Here is a 20498-nt window from a genome sequence, read left to right as displayed (position 1 = left end):
AAACCAACCCCTAAAACCTAACAAAACCGCAAAAAATCCCAAACCACACCTGGGTCAGAAGGTTTTTGTGCCGGTCATGTTAACCAGAGAAACGCTAAGATCCCTGTATCATCCATTTTAGGAAAATAACTGTAGTGTCATATATTATTATTGGCTTGAATATGTTTTTAAAACGTGTTTGCCATCAGCAAACGCTGCTAATTAGCAGCTGGGCTAACTGTGCTGTCACACAGCGACAAATAAAGCTGCCTGTCAGCTCACACGGGCTCAGTGCATAGCAATTTGGGTTGGTTTCCAGGAAGCTTTTCCAAAAGCAAAATTCCCATTGGCATAAATGTAAGCCTGCAGAGATATTTTTTAATTGTTATTTTATTTTAAATTATTAATGTTCTTTCTGGCAGAAAATTATTTTTGGATGATAGTATTTCACACAAAGTAGAAAAAAGCTAATGGAATAATAAACTGGAACCAAAGTTAGAAATGTAAATCTGTATTTTTATGACTCTATAGCCATCTGATACATTTTTAGCATAGCTTCATGGTGGTGGTCAGAATAGCTATTTTAGCTAAATCTCACAGACAAAAGAATATACCTTATAAATACAATTTCTGAAGAAGAAATATTATTTTAAAACAGTACAAAACCACCTGTTATTCTTTTATGATGGTGCGCCTTAGATGGGAATAATTGAAATTTCGTTTCCCTGAAATAATAAAAAAATTATATTGTGAAAACTCCTGTGAAATAAAGTTTTAGCCAGAGTAGCCTCAGGAAGAAGCTTCATTTCCTGAAGCTTCAATACCCCTTTCCATAGCTGATTGCAAGCCAAGGAGCTGACAAGAAATCCGACTCCAGTGCTTGGATTTACCACTCCAAGCTGTTAGCATCTGAGGGGCTGTATCAGGACCCATTCTGGCATCTGAAATAAGTGCTTGAAATAGATAAGGGTGTTTTTAATTAGTTCTCAGCCCAGCTTCCTGCAGCCAGGCAGGCAAACCTGCAAGGGATGCTCTCCCCTGTTACCTCCTGTGCTACTTTGCCCCTGGTTTTGGGGAGGTAAGAACAGCCCTGTCCAGGGGAGAGGGGAATGAATGGCTATACATCACTTGCATCTTTCCAGCTGAGATTAGGAAAAATTCAGGCCTTAGTTTAACGTTATAATCACTTCAGGATTCTCCTCCAACGCTTGCCAGATCCACGGGCCATCAAGAGGTTAGGACCTCCCAAAAAGTGATGCTCTATACACCACGCTTTGTATGTTTGCAACAGTTCCCTGGGAGAAACGTCGCAGCCACCCTGTCCACCCAGATCCTGCATTTCACACGGCCACAGGGACCCAAAGGAATATATAGCAAAAAAATCTCCCATTTAAGCAATATATTTAAGCAGTACAAACAAATGTATGCCAAGTATTTTTGTAACTACTACCATCAAATTGCTTAAGCTATCAACCAACTAACCATTATTAATTATATTCTCTATCTCAATTATGCCTTTTGCTTGTACAATTTCTTGATTAAAAGTACTTCAACTAATGGAAAAGTTATTGGCTCCTTATTATTGAAGAAATTCAGGGCTTGTGTTTGAAATAGAGCGCAGGACCCTTCCCTTAAGATGGATCGTCACCGCACATTGCATGACAAGCTTTGCTTGATGGGCTTGTTCTCATCTCCACCTTTAAGACATCCTTGCTTGAGCATGTCTTCTTCTGAGGGGCTGAGGATGAAAGCTTGCCCAGCACTTTCTTTTTACAGCCACTTTTTCTCTATACATTTATTTATTTTTCCTTCCCCCCCCGCCTTCCCATGGTCTCTTTAAGTCAGTGAAATGATTTACAGCCTTTCACGAAGGCAGATCTCTGCCATTAGTGCTGTTTGGGCATGTTGAGCCAAGGACGATGAGGGCAGGTTTTGCACGCAGGGGTGAACCCCTTGCAGGCTGCTGTGCAGAACAGCAAGGCAATTTCTTACCAAGGTCAGGGATTTGGGGAATGAGCTGCATAGCCCCCCCCAGGCCTAAATCAGAGGCGTCAGAAGTGTGAAGATCCTGATTTGGCAGCGCAATTGTCTTGCAGTGCTCAAAAGCTTATCTAAACAATCAGTAGAGCCTGGCATCTAGGCTGATAACGTTCAAGCATTCATTCTATTCTTGTATCATAGGAAATTAACTGAGCCACAATTAGGTCTTCCTAATTATTTTAATTTTAAAAGTTTTGCTTTAGAGACTCTGATAAGGCATAAAGTTCTCCTGGTATCATCATAATAGTTCCTGCTTGGATAGTTATAATCATGGGGTTTCCTCATCTTCTAGGAAATGAACAACTTTCAGAGCTGTAATTTGCTGGGTGCTTTTGCTTTCTATCCCTTTCAGCCTATAATGCCAATTAGGTATTAATGTAATGATAAGAACGTGCTTAAACTGAGGAACCTGCTGGGGTTTGGTGCCCAGGTGCCCCCCATGTGGGGTAGTGCTCCGCTGCATAACCATTGAGGAAGTTCATTGGATGCAAACTGCGCGCTTCAAGGCCATGTGTGGACCCATCCTCGGTGACTAACTTGGAGCTAGCTTTTCAAAAGTTGTTAGCACTTAAACTTTCTCAGTGTGATGCTTTATGAGTAGATTTTTTTTAAATTGCTGAGGGAGCTTAATTGCAGAGGCTATTCTTCATGGACCTCAATGTTGCTTGCCAATGAAGTCTTCTGATGACAGGAGTTCAAGGCTTTTGAGCAGGGAAAAGATGTCCGGAGAAGAAAATGTACAATATATGAAATCATTAGAAATTGCTAAAATGAAGAATTTTCAAAGAATGATATTTTACCATTGTGTTTTCAGCTGGCAGCATCCTTCACCCTGGGTTGTGTTAACTTTCACAGGTAAGATTATGTATAAATGAGGTGGTTTTCAATCAGCTGTTGATTTCCTTGTTTGGAATTATATCCTGTCTTGAATAACCTATGGGCGTGACCTGCTCTTCGGCATTTCGCTGAGATCTTTCAAGTAATTTAGTTATGTATTTTGATATTTATTTTAAAAGGGGATAAATTATTGGTTATATTTAATATTCTTGTTTGTTCGATAAATGTAGTTTTGTAGGACAGTGATTTCTCAGACCTTCTGCAGCGGACTTTTGGTTTCCATTAACACAGATTCTAGCTCTAACCCTATTTCAGCCTGAAAAGAGAAATTATATCTTTGTTGTAAACAGATTTCTCGTGTAATACAAATATTTGAAATCTTGTTATACTAGTGCTTACATAGATTCTTTGAATTTTAAAGTAGTATTTCAGTTTATACAAAGGGGTTTTTTTAGTAAAATGTAGTTTCCCCCTTGCGGGGCAGGCAGAGACATTTTGCTTAGTAGAGTTGTACATACACAATCATGTTTGGGGGTGTTATCAGCTGAAAAACTCCTGAATCAAAATTTTGCATGATTTTTTTTTTAATAGTTTAAGATTTCCCTCCAAATCACAGTTCCTAAACTAATATAGTGTGGTTATTTTATAAGTAGTAATATATAGTGCATGTTTTGCTTTTCATATGTATTTAGGTACTGATTTAGAGGGAGGGTTCTTTTCACAAAGAGGCGTCTCGTATTGTAGAAGATGCCACGATTTTTATGCTGAACCTTACTCTTAGTAAGGTAGAGTCTCTCCTTCCCCTCAAATGGGAAATGAGTAACAGCTGCATACAAAAAAATGGTGTAATGTCGTTCCCAACGATACTGAATAATAATCTACACAATACGGTAGCGTTTCTGCAAGGCAGCATCTACAGGAGGGGTTAGCTTTAGAAGTGTTTTAGTGCACCCTGATATTTGACTGAGATATTTTTTAGTTCTCAATATTTTTCAATATAGAACTGTGAAAACTTCATCTAAATAGGCACTGGAGGATTGAAGTCACTATTAATTAGGTGGCTGAAATGATGTAGTAAGTAGTTTTTTGAGGAAAAGTAGATTACTGGAGCACAAACCACACTGAAAATCAAAGGTGCATCATTTAGGAGCCCCTGCTAAGCCCATGGGTTATTATCTCTCCCTGACGGCGGACTTTGTCTTTTCTTAAGAGGCTCCTCTTTAATGATTACCCTTTTCTCAGAAGGACATGTTAATTTATCTATACAAAGATCATTATAACCCAGTAGTGTGGGGAACTGGAGGTATTGCTTATGGTTTGAGAGCAGGCTGTTCCCGGGGGACAGGGAGCACCCCCTGCGGATGGCTCCTCCCTGGCAGCGCCAGGTCGCAGCAGAGCCCCCACGGCGAGGTCTCCTCCCATCCCCCTGCTCCCAGCTGCTGGACTTCGCACCCTGGGATGCCAAGCGGCAGAGAAGCGTGCCGAGCGGGTGGCGTGCTTTGTGAGCGTGGCCGCTGGGGCTGTGCGGAGGTGGGTTTCACTGCTACACACTTAGAGAGGAAGGTGCGTGGTGGGCACTGGGAGCTGGGCTCTCTTTGACAAAGGCAGTGAGCTGGGCAGCTGCAGATGAAAGTGCTCATCTGAAACACTGGATTCCCAATAATCCTATTCTTAAAAAAAAAAAAAAAGGTTAAAATGATACCGCTCCTAACCTGTAGTGCAGCAGAAGAGGGACCCCCTCTACCGTACTACCGTACGGCTGCTGTTTCCCCAGGACCCGAGCCATCCCTGCAGCTCCCTGGCTGCCTCTGCACGGGGCCACGCCAGCTACCCGGCACACAGGGCAGCAGCCTGGCTTCTCACCTTTAGTTCCCTTTTTGGTTTTTTTTGCTTGTTTTCGTTTTGGGTTTTTTTTTTTTTTTTGCTTGTTTTCCTTTTTTTCGCTTGCTTTCCTTTTTTTTTGCTTGTTTCTAGAGGAAAAATAACATATAAGAAAGTAGTTTGCTACCTATCTACCCAGGGTAATGACACGTTTTCCAGGAATAGCACAGATATGTAGAAAGATGGTTTTAGCCAAATATCAGCCAAAACAGCTGATGGATATTGCAGTGAAGCCCACGCACTGCACAGCCCGTAACACCCGGAGCTGGGTGGAGGTGCTGGGACGGCCACCGCTGGCCTGGCCGCAGAGCAGAGCGAGCCAGCGAGGCTGTGGTGCCCTTGGTGTGGGCAGCCAGGAGATAAGGCTGTCCTTCGGATCATCCCTGTTTGCCACTTGGACACTGCGGTAAACACTCCTTAAGTGGTGGGACTGGAAGGTCTCAGCTTACTCTGGAGTGCTCTCCAGTTACCGCGTCGGGATGCTTTTACCTGTGACATGTCTCGTACTTGCTCTGTTCTGACACCTGGCTGCTGCTGCAGGTCCCCAGGTTTCAGGAAGCATCCAGAATCAGATTTACTTTTTCCTTTTCCCCTGGTGCTGCCGGTGGAAGTGGCTGTGTGGGAGAGGGATCATGCACAGGGATGAACGTGGCAGAGGGAAGGGAAGGCGATGGACCGAGGGAAGGCAGGGCAAGGCTGCGCTGGCGGAATTTGTACTGCATCGGCTATTTCAGGCTCTTGCAGCAAAGAGCAGGGTGTTAACAATATGAGAACACCCAAGTTATTTTTGTTTGGCTTACAGGTAGACCTAGCTTTGCAAACTAAGCCTGGCTTTTCATTTCAAGTAATACTTGTGGACTGACAAAAGGCTAAGCCACCTTGCTCCCAGCATGTCTCATCAAAAAACAGCAGTCAAGGACTGAACAAAACAGCAGCGTTATGTTCTGGTTTGTTTTAAAGTGGGGGTAAGATGCAGGAAGAGTAAGGCACCTGATACACTGGTCAAGAAGCCCTTCAGGAATTACGTAGCGGCTGGGAAGGAAAGAGGGAGCCGAGACCTCACTGCAGGTGATTTAAGGATAAAGCAGCACAGAGTGCACTTGAAAAGGATGAAAAAATAATGTGTGCTTCACTGTTCCTGTGCTGTTCAAAGCTCTGGAAACCAAAGTCATCTGTGTTCGTTGGGAAACAGTCTCACAAGCTTAGGGACAGAAGGATGCTGTGTAGTTAATGAGATAATCATTACTGGTCCATACAGGAGGCTTGTGCTGGTCATGGGCAGCTTTTATGAGCTTCGCTACTTACAGTAAAGCTGAGGATCACAAGCCTTCACTTAGCTCCATGTTACCCTACTAAAGGGAAAGGGAAAATTCAGGCATTCCCCAAGGAATGAAGCTGGTTAACACTGAACTGGTCTGGCATCTTCCCTCAGATTAGAGTTTCCATGTATTCCAGTGCACTGCTGTTACATAAAGTACCTTTTCTCACATAATAGAAAACCCAAATCAAAGGAAGACCTTTCTGATAGGACTTGGAGATCAATCATCCTTAATAATTCTTTTTTATTTTATTTATTGTAGCACTTTCACTTTTTTCCCTTAATATACATTAAAAGGATCTCTCCATCCTGTTTTGCCTATATAATTTCACTCTCTTTATGTACTCACATCCTTACCTTGATATAGATTGCAACGTAATATTACCACAGTGCAAAAAAGGGTTTGTGCGTTTTTGTGCAGAAAATAGCTTCTCTTGAGCTGTTTAACTACTCAGATATTGCTCATTATCATTGCACTCTGCAAATTACTATCCATTCCTTTTTTTTCCCTACCTTAAGATAAGTTAAAACAATGAAAGATAAAAGGCTAGTCACAGTTAAAATAACCAAGCAAAATAAATAAATAAATAAATAAATAAATAAATGCAAATTTGCCTTGTGACTATAAAGTTTCTCTTGAAAGAACCAGGTGGAAGAGCTGGCCTGCTCTAGTCTTGCCTCTAACGTGCATGTGATGGGGCATGAGGTGAGGAAGAAAGTTGCTGGGCAGTGGCTTTTCTGCAGGTCTTTGCCCTGATGGGCATTCTCTCCTGTCTTGCACGTGAAGGCCTAAAGCTCTTACTGCTTTGCTAAAATCTTGTAAATAATTTAAATTCAGATATATGAGGGTTTGTGCAGACCTTTACTGGGGCTATCTTCAAGGCTGTGGAAAGCTTCCTCTTTATCCTTCCCCGAGGGGCCAAAAAGCAGGGCGAGAAGGGAAAGCTTCTGGAAGGTATCAAAAAATAATATGACATAAAGCGAGCCTTAGGAGTTTGAGATGTGTTTGGCTTAATGGAAAACAGACTTTGCCCCTAGACAGCAGGTAGTAGGGGAGCTCACATGCAGTGCCACGTTAGCCTGTTTTTGTAAGAGCTGAGCGTGTGCTCAGCACCTCACGTGAAGCTGGACGTGTGATGTGCTGCCACGGTAATTGCTTTGAAATCGGGCAAAGGGACATCATAACAGCGTGAATAGCTGTAAAAAAGTCTCTGGAATTTGCTTATGTGAACAATTACTCCTACATATGTTCATGCTTTTTGATAAATTGCTCAGCTTTTGGTGCTGTTGCCTCCAGTACAGCAGGGACGCTTTTGTTTTGCTTGTTTGGGGAAACCAGAGGTTTCACTTGGGGTGACTCAAGGAAATGTGTGAGCCGCTTATCAGGGGCAGAGGGTGCAGACGGGGGAAGCAGATGGCATGTTGGATGCAGACTCGAGGAAGCATCTCTAAACAGGTATCACAAGGACTCCAGCTCGCAGCAGTACCTGGTGATCTTGGCAAGACAAGCTATAAAAATATCTTGGGGTTGCCCTAAATATCGTGAACCATAAAGGAAACAAAACCTCAGCTGGAAGCGTACATCAACAGCCCTTTCTGTTTCCTTTAGATGTATATAAATGACAGCTCCCTGCTCAAAAGGGAGCATCTCCTGATGCTCGGGAGAAGTGTTTGCAGGGTACTGGGGCTGTGCCACAGCCCATCAGTGCTCATCCAGCCCACGGGCACCGGCACGTGGCCTCAGCAGGGGCTTGGCTGGGGATCTCCAAATCCCACCAGTGAGGGGCTGGGCTGGGATCACACCCTATATGATGTCCATTCTGCTGCTAACTTCTCTGCCTGCTGCCCGCTGAAGCTTTTCTCTTGCTGGTAATGGAAGAGGGAGATAAATCCCATTGCTGCCTAGGTGGCTGCCTAAACCACAGGTTTGCCTCATCGTTTATTGGCAATGAGTTTGTTGTATGCTGGCTAATATCCCAAATGTCATATTGCGCGCGATTGTGTCTGTATGTTGTTATAGAAAATGTGGTTGCCTCATGGCTATGTGGGTCCCCTCCGTCCATTTTGTGCCTTTGTGTGTGCCTATATCCAAATATATGTGTAAAACATACATATATACATTGGTGAATTAGAGGGGCTGTAGAGATTTGATGTGTGTTTCTTCCATTCATCTCTCTAGTTTCATTTTGGATATATTTTTTTCCTATGTATACCAAAAAGCTTTGGGGTGGTTCTCGTTGTAAGCTGTGGGGAGGTGAATGTTATTTTTATTCAGTCTGAGTCACTTACTCATTTGAAAACTCGACTCTGTACACATGTTGAACAGTTTTGGAAAGCTATCCCCTGAAGTTAAGCAGGGAAAAGAAAATATTATGATAGTAGAATGTGGTCTACAAATGGCAGTAAATTAGACATTGAAATTAAGAAAGTTGGAAATAAACTTGGGTTCAGCCATAAATTCGGGATGTTTGCTATACATGAGGGCATACAGTGGAAAAGCTGCAGTTTTAAATGCAGAATATAGTGCTCAGGAGATGAAGGTTTTGTCTCACGTGACACATGGAGCATTTTACAAATCCTTTAAGAAGAAAAACTCCTTTATCTTATTTTATGTAAACAAAAAACAGGACATCTCTCTGTTGCCTCTTTGCTCTATGGTGACTTGATGGACTGAAAAATTAGAAGTGGAACACACTTGCCTGTGTACTGCAGGCTTGAGAATAGGTCAATTCCTTTACTTCTACTTTATGTTCCATTTGAAGCTGTGACAGGGTAACTGGAAACTTGGGGATAAGTCGCTTGCTGTTGAGAGTCTGGTAACTTCACTGCCAAAGAATTTTGGATATAGAGACGACAGGAATTGTTTTTCAACCTTCTGTTCTTTTGCAACTCGTCCCTCTGCTTCTCCCTCTCATACATAATGCAGCCAGTACAAAGTAGCAGCAGAATTTTTGGATAATCTGTGAAGTACTGTTGTCTGGGCTTTTCGCTGCTTGTGTCATAGTGGTTGTGGTTTGGTGGTTGTTTTGTTGGGTTTTTTTGGTTTTGGGTTTTGGTTTGGTTTTTTTTTTTTGCTTGGGGATTTTTTTGTTTCTGTTTTTTGGTTGTTAGGGGTTATTTTAATTAACATTTTCGTTGTTTTCTGTATTGTTTTGCTTTGTAACATCTGTGAAACAGTAACTCTGTATTGCTTTCTATTTGGAGGAGTAAAGGGAAAAACAAGAGAGGCAGCTGCCTTCTTTGGGTTTGTTTTTCCAGTAGGGTTTGTCTGTGGGTGAAGACTTGGAAACAGGACTTCCGATCCCATGCCTCATTCCTGCCAGCTGGCTGTGTGGCTCTGGATTAGTAATTCAGTCTTTTACCTTCCTTTTCCACAGGAAAGGAAAATAAAGAAAGACCAGATGCTTAACTTGAGATGTAGGAAAAGGCGCGACTCATCAGCCTTTTGCCAGGTAGCCCAAGGTTACTGCACCTAGCGGTGCTGTGCGAGGAAACGCATTCAGATGGGTCCAGGTGCCACTCATGGTGCAAAAATATCTGTGTCACTGTATCCCTGCTCTTTTCTCGGCTCCATCTCTAGGCTGGAGTTTGGAGTTACGACCAGAATACTCTTTACAGGATGAAAATGCTTGATTTATAAACGTAGGACAAGCTGTAGGACACTTTGTTCTCCAAATGTTATCTAATCTGGTAATTTAATTATGTTAATACAGATGATCGCTCACAGAACTGCTGTTCCTCTTGACTACTGCAGTGTGCATTAAACATTTGTGCATTCATTTTGCAATGTGCGTAGTTCCTTATCGTTTTTTTTTCCGGAAAGCTTAGTGTCTAGGCACAGCTCCATAACACAGAAACAGCTGATAACTGATATCTCTGGAGGAAAAACATGATAGGAATAATCTGGAAATGATAATACAGAAATCGTAACACAGCTGTATTGAAGGCTTGGACTAATACTGGTTTAAAACAACTGGCTGGGAATGAGTCAGCTTTTTCCCTTTGGGACTATAAGTGAAATTTGTAAGACAGGGTTTGATCTGATGGAGGCTTAGGCAGTGTGGTTAAGCATCTTGCTTGTAACTGAATAGTGGTAAGAGTAGTAGTAAGACTATCGTTTTGCATTTCACTTTCATATTTACATCACAACTTTCCTGGCAGTTGGCTAATTTAGAAGAAAGGACATAAGGACTGTATATAATTTATTGAGTAAAGATATTTATAATTGGGGCAAAACATCCACCTCAAAGCCATTTTGCTGATTGTGTTCCTATGACTCTTGTTTCTTGGCTTGGTGTAGGTACAGGCCAAAATCAACACTGAGTATGAAAAGACACTGCGCTGCTGAGCAGCATCTTTGAATGGCAAACCATGGTTCGTGTGTCTAGCCTTATTTTTGGTGTAAGAGTGTGGTTTGATTCTGAAGGTGAGCATCCTGCGTTAGCAATGACTTGGCAGCATGAATTAGAAGCTTTAATTGCTTGTGGAAATGAGAAGCCCATCTTAACAGTCTTGATGCAATGAATGAGTTTGTATATGTTTTGCTTCTCACTTGTACTTAATTTACAGAATGTTCACAGCACTGACATGTGTAGCCATTGGAAAATGCACTCCAGATATTAAAATTTACAGCTTGCGCTGTTGTTTGGTTGGTTTTGGTTTTCAGGGTTGTTTTTTTCCCCTGGTACTTTCTCCTGAACACTGATTTTTGTTTTACTTTGCCAAAAGACTGACGTTTAATCTCAGCTGCAGTTAAATCTTAGGGAAAAATACATGGATCTGTTGTCTTTAATATTAATGGGCTGAGACAGTAGTTTCCCAAGAGTAAAGTGTGTAGGGAATATCAGAGAATTAGGAAGGGGCTTTTTTGTGTGGGTGGTGGTAGGGAAAATGAACTCATCGTGCACTCAGTTGAGAGGTTGTGTTCATACCACCTGAGGCTTTAACCACTAGGAGCTTTTAGTCCCTTTGCGGTGGGTGGTAAATCTTGAATTAACGTACAATTTGATTGTAACAATTAATCAGACAGAACGGGAGCTTAATAAATGAAATCACACCCCATATTGTAGTGACATTAGAAAGACAAATATTTGAGTGATTTCAGGCTCCTACTGTAACACCATCTGCTAATACAAAATCACCACGAGTTCTTACAGAAGTGCAGCCTTTTCCAATATATACAGGTACTGTTTCAGGGGTTTCATTGGGCATCCCCAGGCTGTATAGTGTACACTTATATTTCAGGTGGTGTAGACTGAAACCATTGAGCGTTTTTTTTGTTGTTCGGTTTGGGGTTTTAGATTTTCAAACCTTTTATATGTATACGACACTGTTCATCCCTGTTCGACAGGCTGGTTGTAGCTGGAATATAAGTCCCTGGTATGGCTGAATGTCTCCCAGAGAATATTTCTGCTGCTGTTAGCCCTATGGGTCATCAAGGAGCATTTTGAACTTCCCATAGAGCTAAGTTCAATGCTTCTAGCCATTTTAGGCTACTGTGTGTGCATATTCTTGCTATTTTTTTCTTTTAACATTCTGTTCATTCTTTCTACCCATCCTGAAGACTGTGGGTGACAAGGGGTAGGTAAGCTCCTTTCTGTTCCTAGTGATTTATATAGTTGATCACTCATGTTTACTGTAAAATGGGCACCTGCCTGATTCAGTTGATTCTGGACCCCCATACCTGGGTATTGCTTCTTTTTGCAAGGCTTTTATCACCCCTCCTGTATCGGCCTTTTCCCACTTATCCAGTTGTTTCTTCCCTTCTGCTGAGCAGTTCTTTTCATATGTGATTTTGGGGTCTGTTCAATTTGGCCATTCACTCTGGTTTGTTGTTGCAATGGCAACCATACATATTTCTCAGAGGCTGTTGGGCCGCAGCCTTTGCAGCGGTGTCAGCTAAAACATTTCCTTTACTGATTTCTGTAGTGTCCGGAGTACGCGCTGGGTAATGTGTTGCGGTGATTTCTTTTAAGTAGTTGGATTGATTCCAGCAAATTGTATGTATCTTCTTCGATATTTTCTTCGGTGACAATGTGAGAAGTCAGTGTTCTTTCCATAACATTCCATGACATCTAAAGGCATGCCAAGAGTCAGAGTAGATGTTAAGTCCCTTTCCTTTTCCCAGGTGTTCTGCACGAGTCAAGGTTACTACCTCGGCTCCTGGTGTGCTCCTCCGTGTGGAAAGTGGTTCGCCCTCTGTCACTTGTTCCTGGCTGACTACAGCCTACCCAGTCCATCGTTGTCTGTGCAGGTAGTACAATGAACTGTCTACAAATAGAACTAGATCTGGGTTTTGCAAAGGAACATCAGTTAAACTGTTTCATGGTTTACAGAAGGTATGCATCACCTGCTCACATTGGCCATGTTCTTCTCCACCATCTGGCACAGTCAGTGGTGTTGCTGGATTCAAAGGATGTCATCTTTTCAAGGCTACTTTACCTGCCACTAGGAGGAACAGTTCATATCTGTGTGCTCACTGTAGTAACAGGGCCTGTGTTGTGTGCTCTTTTATCAGTATTTCTACCTCATGGGGAACATGAACGGTTACAGGGTGTCCCAGAAATAACATGTGGCTCTTCTCCTCTATCGCTGCTGCTGCCGCAGATTTTATGCAGGATGGTGCTCCTGCTGCAACTGAATCCAGCTGAGCAGAATAATATGCAACTGGTCTCTGACAGAGTCCTAATCCTTGTGTTGTCGTTTCTCCAGCTATCCCCTTATGCTCACGTATATACAAATTGAAGAGTTTTGTATAATCTGGAAGCATGAGAGCAGGCGCAGATACCGATGCTCCCTTTACGATTTTAAAGGCTTGCTCTCTCTCCGGCCCCATGCAATGCCTTCTGCCTCTTCATCCTTCATTGCCTCTGTCAGAGGAATCCATGGTCTGCAAAATCCCACAGCTCCAAGGAACCCTCATAACTGTTTCTTTGTTACTGAATGGGGGAGTTTTATTATAGTATTTACTCTTTCTGGGTCTGCTAGCTGTTGGCCTTCTCTTAAAAGGAATTCTAAATATTTTACTTCCTTTCTGACACAGCTGGAGTTTAGACGGGGATGCACAGTGGCCCTTTTCTGCTAAAGCAGTGCACAGATGTGCCGTGTCTATTATACAGACATTTTCATCCCTACCCGGTATCAGGAAATCGTCTACATGCTGTACAAGAGCCGATTCACCTGGTAATTCTACATCTTTTGAACCATTTCCTAATATTGGTGACAAAATTCTATCGGACCCTGTGAAGCCTTGAGGGAGGCATATCTATACGTTGATTGTCCTTTCCATGGAAAGGCACATGAGGGCTGACTGCGTTCATCAAGTAGGATACTACAGAAAGCAGCATTATAGATCAATTAAGTTAAAATACTTCGCCCGATGCAGTATTTGTAGAAGTACTGTGGAAGGAAGGGTCAGGCACCACCAGGTAAGGAGACACCACACGTAGATTTTGTGCAAATCTTGCACAAAAGTGTGTTCTGGACCTCAACCTATGTCTAATTTATTCTTTTTTAAAGGGTGTATGGGAATATGACATAGTGAAATCCATACTTTTAAAATCCCTTGGACTAGATATCGGTCTATCTGCTTTTGTACGCTTTCCTCAGCTTCTTGATGAATAGGATACTGGTTCGTGGCTGGTGGATTTCCTCCTTTCATTTATACAACCGCTGGTTGTGCAGATGTTAACAACCCTACATCTGTGCTAGCCTCGCTCCATGATTTAGTCGGGGCTGATCTCAGTGCCTCTGGTACCTGTTCTTTTACAACAGATTCTGTTCCAATTACACCAGTTACAATCAAGTCCACAAACTGCTGTCAGTAACAGTGGGAAATAAAAGTGCGTGGGGAAGATCTGTGCTGGCCAAGGATTCTCCCGCACGTTTGTTGGGCTGGCACCTTCTGCAGCCTCTTGGTGTAGAAATATGGCTCTCACCAGAGGGAATTTAGGACAGTTTCAGTCCAATCTTCCTTGATGTGTGTGTACGTGCCCTGGAGATGCTTAAAACAGGCATGGGTGCAGTACTTATCAGCACAGTTTAGTGATGGACTTGGCAGTGTCAGGTTAACGGTTGGACTTTGTGATATTAAAGGTCTTTTCCAATGGAAATGGCTCTATGGTTTTACATTCCTGCTCAGTAAACAGCCTGTATAAATGTATCTGGTGCTTGTTGGACTCATTTCTTATGCTGTAGTACCAAATACAGCAGGTTGTGCAGATAGACGCAGGGCCATGCGCAGCTGCCCCCCACCCCCCACCCCAGGCGCTTGGTAGCTGCTGTTGTGTTCAAGGTTGCTTCTGTATTGTTTAGGGGTTTTTTGCTTCTCCATTATTTGCTACAAATCTGTGATATCCTGAACTATTTACACTGCCCACTGAGCAGTTGCTCCAAGGAGAAGCTTGGGAGGAACCAACCCAAGATTTCAGCAAGAAAGCTGGGGCAGGGTGCAGAGGAGGGTTTGCTCTTGACTCTAGAACATCATGACAAGGTGGAGAGGTTAGAACAGAAACAAGAAGCCTCCTTGTTGGTACACCTCTTGAAACTGTGTAAGCAAGCTGTGGTAGCTGAATTCTCCGTGTTATTTCCAGTTTTTACTAGATGAGACAACTGCTCCAACTCGTTTTTTCCTGTCTAGTATTTACTCACCTTTTATTTTTCTTTCATAGCAATACAGTCAGTGCCTCTTCCTCCTCCAAAATCACAGCCCACACTCTGTCTGAATGCAGGCAAAACTTCCTCCTACACTGAAAATGTCTGTTACTTAGACAGCAAAATTTAGTCTAGGAAAAAAATATATACTTTTTAGTTTCATAGATTTAAGTGACTCTTCTTCTTTCAGACAACCGAGGTATTTTTCTATACAATTAATTGAAGTACAGCCTGTCATCCTGTGGTTTTGGGGTTTGGGTTGTGGGTTTGGGTTTTTTTGGGGGGTGGGAGGAGTTGTTTTTAAGAACCAGTACTCAGTGGCATTGGGAGAATTGGGGAGGGGGAGGCTCTGTCACTTGCTCTTCAAACTGAGTGTGTACAGTCCTGATGCTTTCACGTGCTTCAGGCTCTAGACAGCCTTGGAAAATGTGCAACCAGATGCAAAAGTGTTATTATGATCGGGCTTTCCAAAAATTCTGTCACAGAGTGAATGTTATACATAAGGACGTGGAGATGAAGGATCATTTTATCTGAGTGAAGTATGATCCTTTGTGGAAGGTGGCAAGAAGACCATAAAATGGAGTAGTAAAATCATTGCCTTAAAATAACAGGGCTTCTGTTGATTAAACTCAAAACTCATTCCCATAGCTCCTTGGCACATTCCATCTCTTTATATATTTTCAGTATGGTTATGTTCAAGGTATAATATTGTATGTGATGCTCTGGTAGGGACTCAGCCTGCAAAAGACTTAATTTCTTGTCTTATCTGACTTCCTTATCAGTGGGAATGGAGAAAAATGACCATGTGTAAGGAGAGCATTGCACTTAGGTTAGGCTGAACATAGCCAGCTCGGCTGCCAAGGGGGACTCGGAGAGACAGAGGGTCTCTTCTCCCACAAAAGCCTTATATCAAGGTCAGATCAACTTCTGCACATAGACACTTAATAATAACAACACGCCTGGGTTTGTAATTCTCTGGTGCTGTATGCATCAGGGTTTGGCATTTTAATTCATTTTGTAAACTTGTGCAAAACGTATGAGACATGCGTGATGGGTTGTTCAGTTAATCTCTTGGAATTTCAGAATTCAACATGCACTTTATTCTACTTGAAAATTAATCAGTGGGTTACTGAATTCTCCTTACGTACTTTAATAAATAAATTCAAGTTTAAAACAGTATCAAATGGAAAAATATCACATTACTGCCATACATTTTATATAGAGGTGTTAAAAATGATTTCGTAAATGAAAGGGTCAGCTGGATTTGAATTCCATCTTTTTATGCAAGTGACAGATGCCTGGGAATCTGCAGTGGAACTCTGAAAGCAGAACATCTTAAATGCAACCGTAATCACCAGAATTAAATACCTCTGAGACAGTAAATGACATTGAGAGTGTTTAGCAGTACTTGTGATATTTGGGATATTACAGCCTAAGCACTGATATATTGGAGAAGTTCCTGGCTCACAGAGATAAAAGGTAGACAGAGCATCAAGCTCCTGAGAACCTGAAAAGGGCAGAGGTGAGTGGAGCTGTACGGACATGTGCCGCTATCTGCCTCTGTGTCAGCATTACGTCACTTCACTGATAGCTCAGGAGGCAAGTGTGGCCACGTTTTGTCTCCAAAATAATAATAATAATAAAATAGAAAATACTAAACTCAAAACCATATCAAGTTTTGATATTGGTTTCTCTGGTGTTTGGAGTAATTCAAGGTAGGGATATGTCGCATAGCGATTCAGCAACTTCCCACAGTATTAAGCAGAATCAAACAGTATTAAGTATTAAGGAAATACCCCTTCTTTATTTTCTAAAGGTTCACAATCTACTTGACACTTAGTATAATTTTACTGATGTCTGGAATGCCAGCAACACAACTCAATACGTTTTTTGCTGTCCAGCATCTCGGTTCCCTAACCCAGCTTGTACAGTTGTGGCAACTACCTCAGTGGGAACAGTTCTGTGCAGAGCTGTCAAAGGCTTGGCAGGACTTTGACTGGAGTTCTTTGAATTTAAACATTTAATATCCACAAGCCAAAATTAATTTATGTTTTGGTAAGCGTTAGATTTTTGTCCGAGAATGGAATGTGGGAAGCTGTCCTAGTGTTAAAGTGATTCCTAAGATAACTCAAAGTTAAAAATGCTTTTGATGCTCAGTGAAATGTTTAATGTGGCTATTGCTCTTCTGTATGAAGCTGCCTGGAAGAGGGCAGGCAATGCCCCACACCCCACCTCTTCATCCCCTCTGCTGGGGTGAAACCAGAATCTGTCAGGAACTTGCTTTCCTTGTAGGGAATCAACTCCCTGGATTTGCCGCATGATGTCATTCCTAAGACAACCTTAGATAATGTTTGGAGGGGAAAAAAAATCACACGTTTATTTTCTGTAGCATCTCAGTTTGGAATAACTGGAAACATTATCTTCAAGATACCTCAAAATGAGGTACTGCTGCTCAGTCTCATAAACTCCGAATTCTTCTCAGTTTTAGTTCAAATTCTGCCTTGTAAATCAGTAGGAGACATTTGGAAGGCAATGCAATTGCTTTTTAATTCCACAGACTGGAGCACAGACTATTCTACTCAGCGCCACCACAATAAATGTCACAATACATTATTTTGATTCATAGGCAATGGTATTTTATTTAATCGCACAGTTCTCTATACGTAAGGAACTATAAATTGAATGTTTCAATTTTCAGTGACTGAGTTACCAAAAAGCCAGTGGCATTTACCACGGGAGCAAGCTGGCAGTGGTGGTTACTCGTGCTTTGAGGATGGTTTTGCAGCTGAAAGGCATTTGTACAAATGCATGCTTTTGTCATGCTCAACTTAAATGTATCACATCTGCTATTTGTTAATTCCTGGTATTTTTCATAGGCTACTGCAGTATGTTTTGATCCTACAGTAAATGAAACTCCTCATATTAAATCTTATACTAATGAGGCAAATCCAGGCATTGAACCACAATGGAAGACATTGGGACATATGAAGAATATCCTGTACCTTATGATGCTGTCTTTATTCTCTTGCTGTTTCATCGTGTCTCCTGTTTCTTTTGCTTGTCTCCACTCTTTTTTTTTTAATATTTTCTTTTTTTTTTTTTCCCCTGGCTTTTTTAAAAGTTGTAAATTTTCTGGGGAAAATGGCTTGTATTATTTCTCAGGACAGGGCTTCACTGCTGGCTATAATTGTACAGTTATATTCACTTACGATATTGTTTTAAGTATTTAGGTTTAAAAACAAAAAACCTAAACAAAACCCAAACAAACAAACAAACAAAAAAACCACCAAAATCCCAGACACACGCTCTTTCCCAAAACACCCTTAAAGGTCACTTTGATGCCTTGAATGGAAGTGTTTGAACACTAGTCAGAACACCAGAGAGCTGCCAGCTTTTTGGGCCAAGAGGTCTGTCCCGTGGAGCACAATGGCCATGGTTATGTGTCTCAACGCTTGCATGGAAGGAAAGCAGACCCACAAAAACGCAGGGAGATCCTGCAGCAGAGAGCCAAGGCAGGTATGCAGGAATGGAAAGGGAGTGTCAGAGGGGTCTTGGAACTGAGTATAATTCAGGGTTTTTCAGACTTAAAAGTAGTTTAACAACTGCTGGCAAGTTCAAGGCTGCTGCTGAACACAACTGAAGAAGCTCTGGCAGGGCAGGTGTGTTGAATACACCGGAGCTCTACTCAGTTCTGCCAGCTTTGAATCTGCTTCTTCTGTCTTATTGTTTCTTATTCTGTTTATTGTCTGTTTATGTTAAGAAAAACCTGTAAATCCCACTGAAATACATTGGAGTCTCTGCATGGATGCATGTAGGTCTGAGCTCCCATCTCAGCATGCCTGAGAAGAAATGGTACCCTAATTTCTTGAAACAAAGCAGTTGCAAGTCTCATTTAACCCACAGTGTTATTGTTCTGTCTATTACCTTTTGTATCAGTAACGAAGTTAGTGTGTCATCACCTGCTTTCAGAAGTAGGGAGGGAAACCAGAGCCTCCAGCGTTCCTTGACCAGAAGGTTTCACACGAAAACCCTTGAAATTCTTTCTCAAGCAATTCAGTAGTGTCCTTGATCCTGCAAAACTATTTCCATACAGGATCCCTTGTGGTGGTCAGCATGCATATGTCACTTTTGTGAATATACATCACTTGCATGTAGCCATTTGTAGGGTGGAACAGGAGGTGGATCACGGCAAAAGCAGATCCCAGAAAGGCTGTCATGAAAATCCCATATAGGGTAGAGTATGGGAAAAAAAAACCTGCTTGGGTAATTATACAGCTTACAGGGTCTTGGTCTAGGTGTTTTTTCTTTTGAGAGTTTAATAAGTTTTAGGGTGATGTGACTATAAAAGGACCAGTTGTGACCTATGCTGTGGAACTACTCGCTATACCTTTCACGGGGATTATTTTAAATCGCTGTTGTTTCTCTAAAACTCTGAGTGTTACAGATGGTATTGTCAGGTCCATCAAAATAATTTAGGCTAGAAGGTGTGTGTGTGTGTGTAAGATGCCCTGCCAGGCATCTTCAAGTCGAAAAATGTTGCTTGATGAGCACTTGGTGGTTTACAATAATAAATAAATAAACAAATGGGGGGGAGGGGGTATGACACACAGAGGGGAAAACTGGAAATACTTCGTTATACATTACTGCAGGCAATACCTGTATTAATGTTATAGTAAAGCATGTCTCCTGAGACATCTTCAATGACAGCACTTGAAAAACGTTCATATGTGACTAGAGCAAGCCTCAGGATCTGTGTTAATAAACATCTCTCCAAACTGATTCCAGACAGAAAGTTGTGGCCCCAGGAAAGCAAGCTGGATGAGCTAATTGTGTTTGTCAAATTTCAAGTGAAGGAACCGTGTCCATGTGACAGGTCTGTCTGTCGTTGGCAGACAACCGGCAGAAACATGGAAAATATGGAGTATTTAATCATAGGTACGTCCCATGTTATTGCTGAAGGGCATCGAGATGAGGTGTGACCTTACTGCTCTAGAAAAATACAAGATGTAGAAAAGATTTTAAGAGACATTTTGTTGGAGAGATGACTTGCTTGAGTAATTAGACAGCTGTTGGTGTGTCGGGTAGATACAGATATGTAAAACTTCAAAATACCGTACTTTAATCAGAGGATCCTGTATTCCGCAGCCCATAGGACATTTGGGGCTCTGGGATTCATATTCTTTAAAGATTGTAGGATGCTGAACTCTGATAAACATGAAATCTGCTATTTTTTAATGCATTTAGCTAAGGGACCTAAAACTCGCTGTCAGAAGTTAATCATTTAGGTATCAGAACTGGATTCCTCACTTGCAGCCACTTACTGACATGGTTTTGTCATTTTAATTATTAATAGTGACATGGGGCTAAAAGAAATAGAAGTTGACCCTTTTTAGTAGTACCATGTAGATGCACATAATATCAAAAAATGTATTCCCGTGCTAGTCTGAACAGTTCATCATTCTTGCTTTCTCCAAATGCAATCTTATCTATAACACTTCTTGCACGTGAACTGCTTGACTGAAAGAAGTCCAAACTTGATCTCTGTGGGTTGGGGTTTTGCTTGTTTTGTTTTTTTTCCTGATTTAATGTGCAAGGTAACATATTGCAAATGTTAACTTCAAAATTGTAAGAAAGAGCCCATTGCTCTTCAACATCCAAGGTGCTTATGCAAACCTGTTACACACAAATCTGCATCAAGAATGGTTGTCGCCTGAAGAACTAATCCAACTCAAATACGATGCGTTCATCTGTGGGAAATCTGACTGGCTGGTCATAGCTGTTCACGATGGTC

Source organism: Falco rusticolus, chromosome 10, assembly GCF_015220075.1.
Source record: "Falco rusticolus isolate bFalRus1 chromosome 10, bFalRus1.pri, whole genome shotgun sequence".
NCBI lineage: Eukaryota > Metazoa > Chordata > Aves > Falconiformes > Falconidae > Falco > Falco rusticolus.
The sequence above is the reverse complement of the archived record's forward strand: the minus strand, read 5'-3'. Positions refer to the sequence as shown.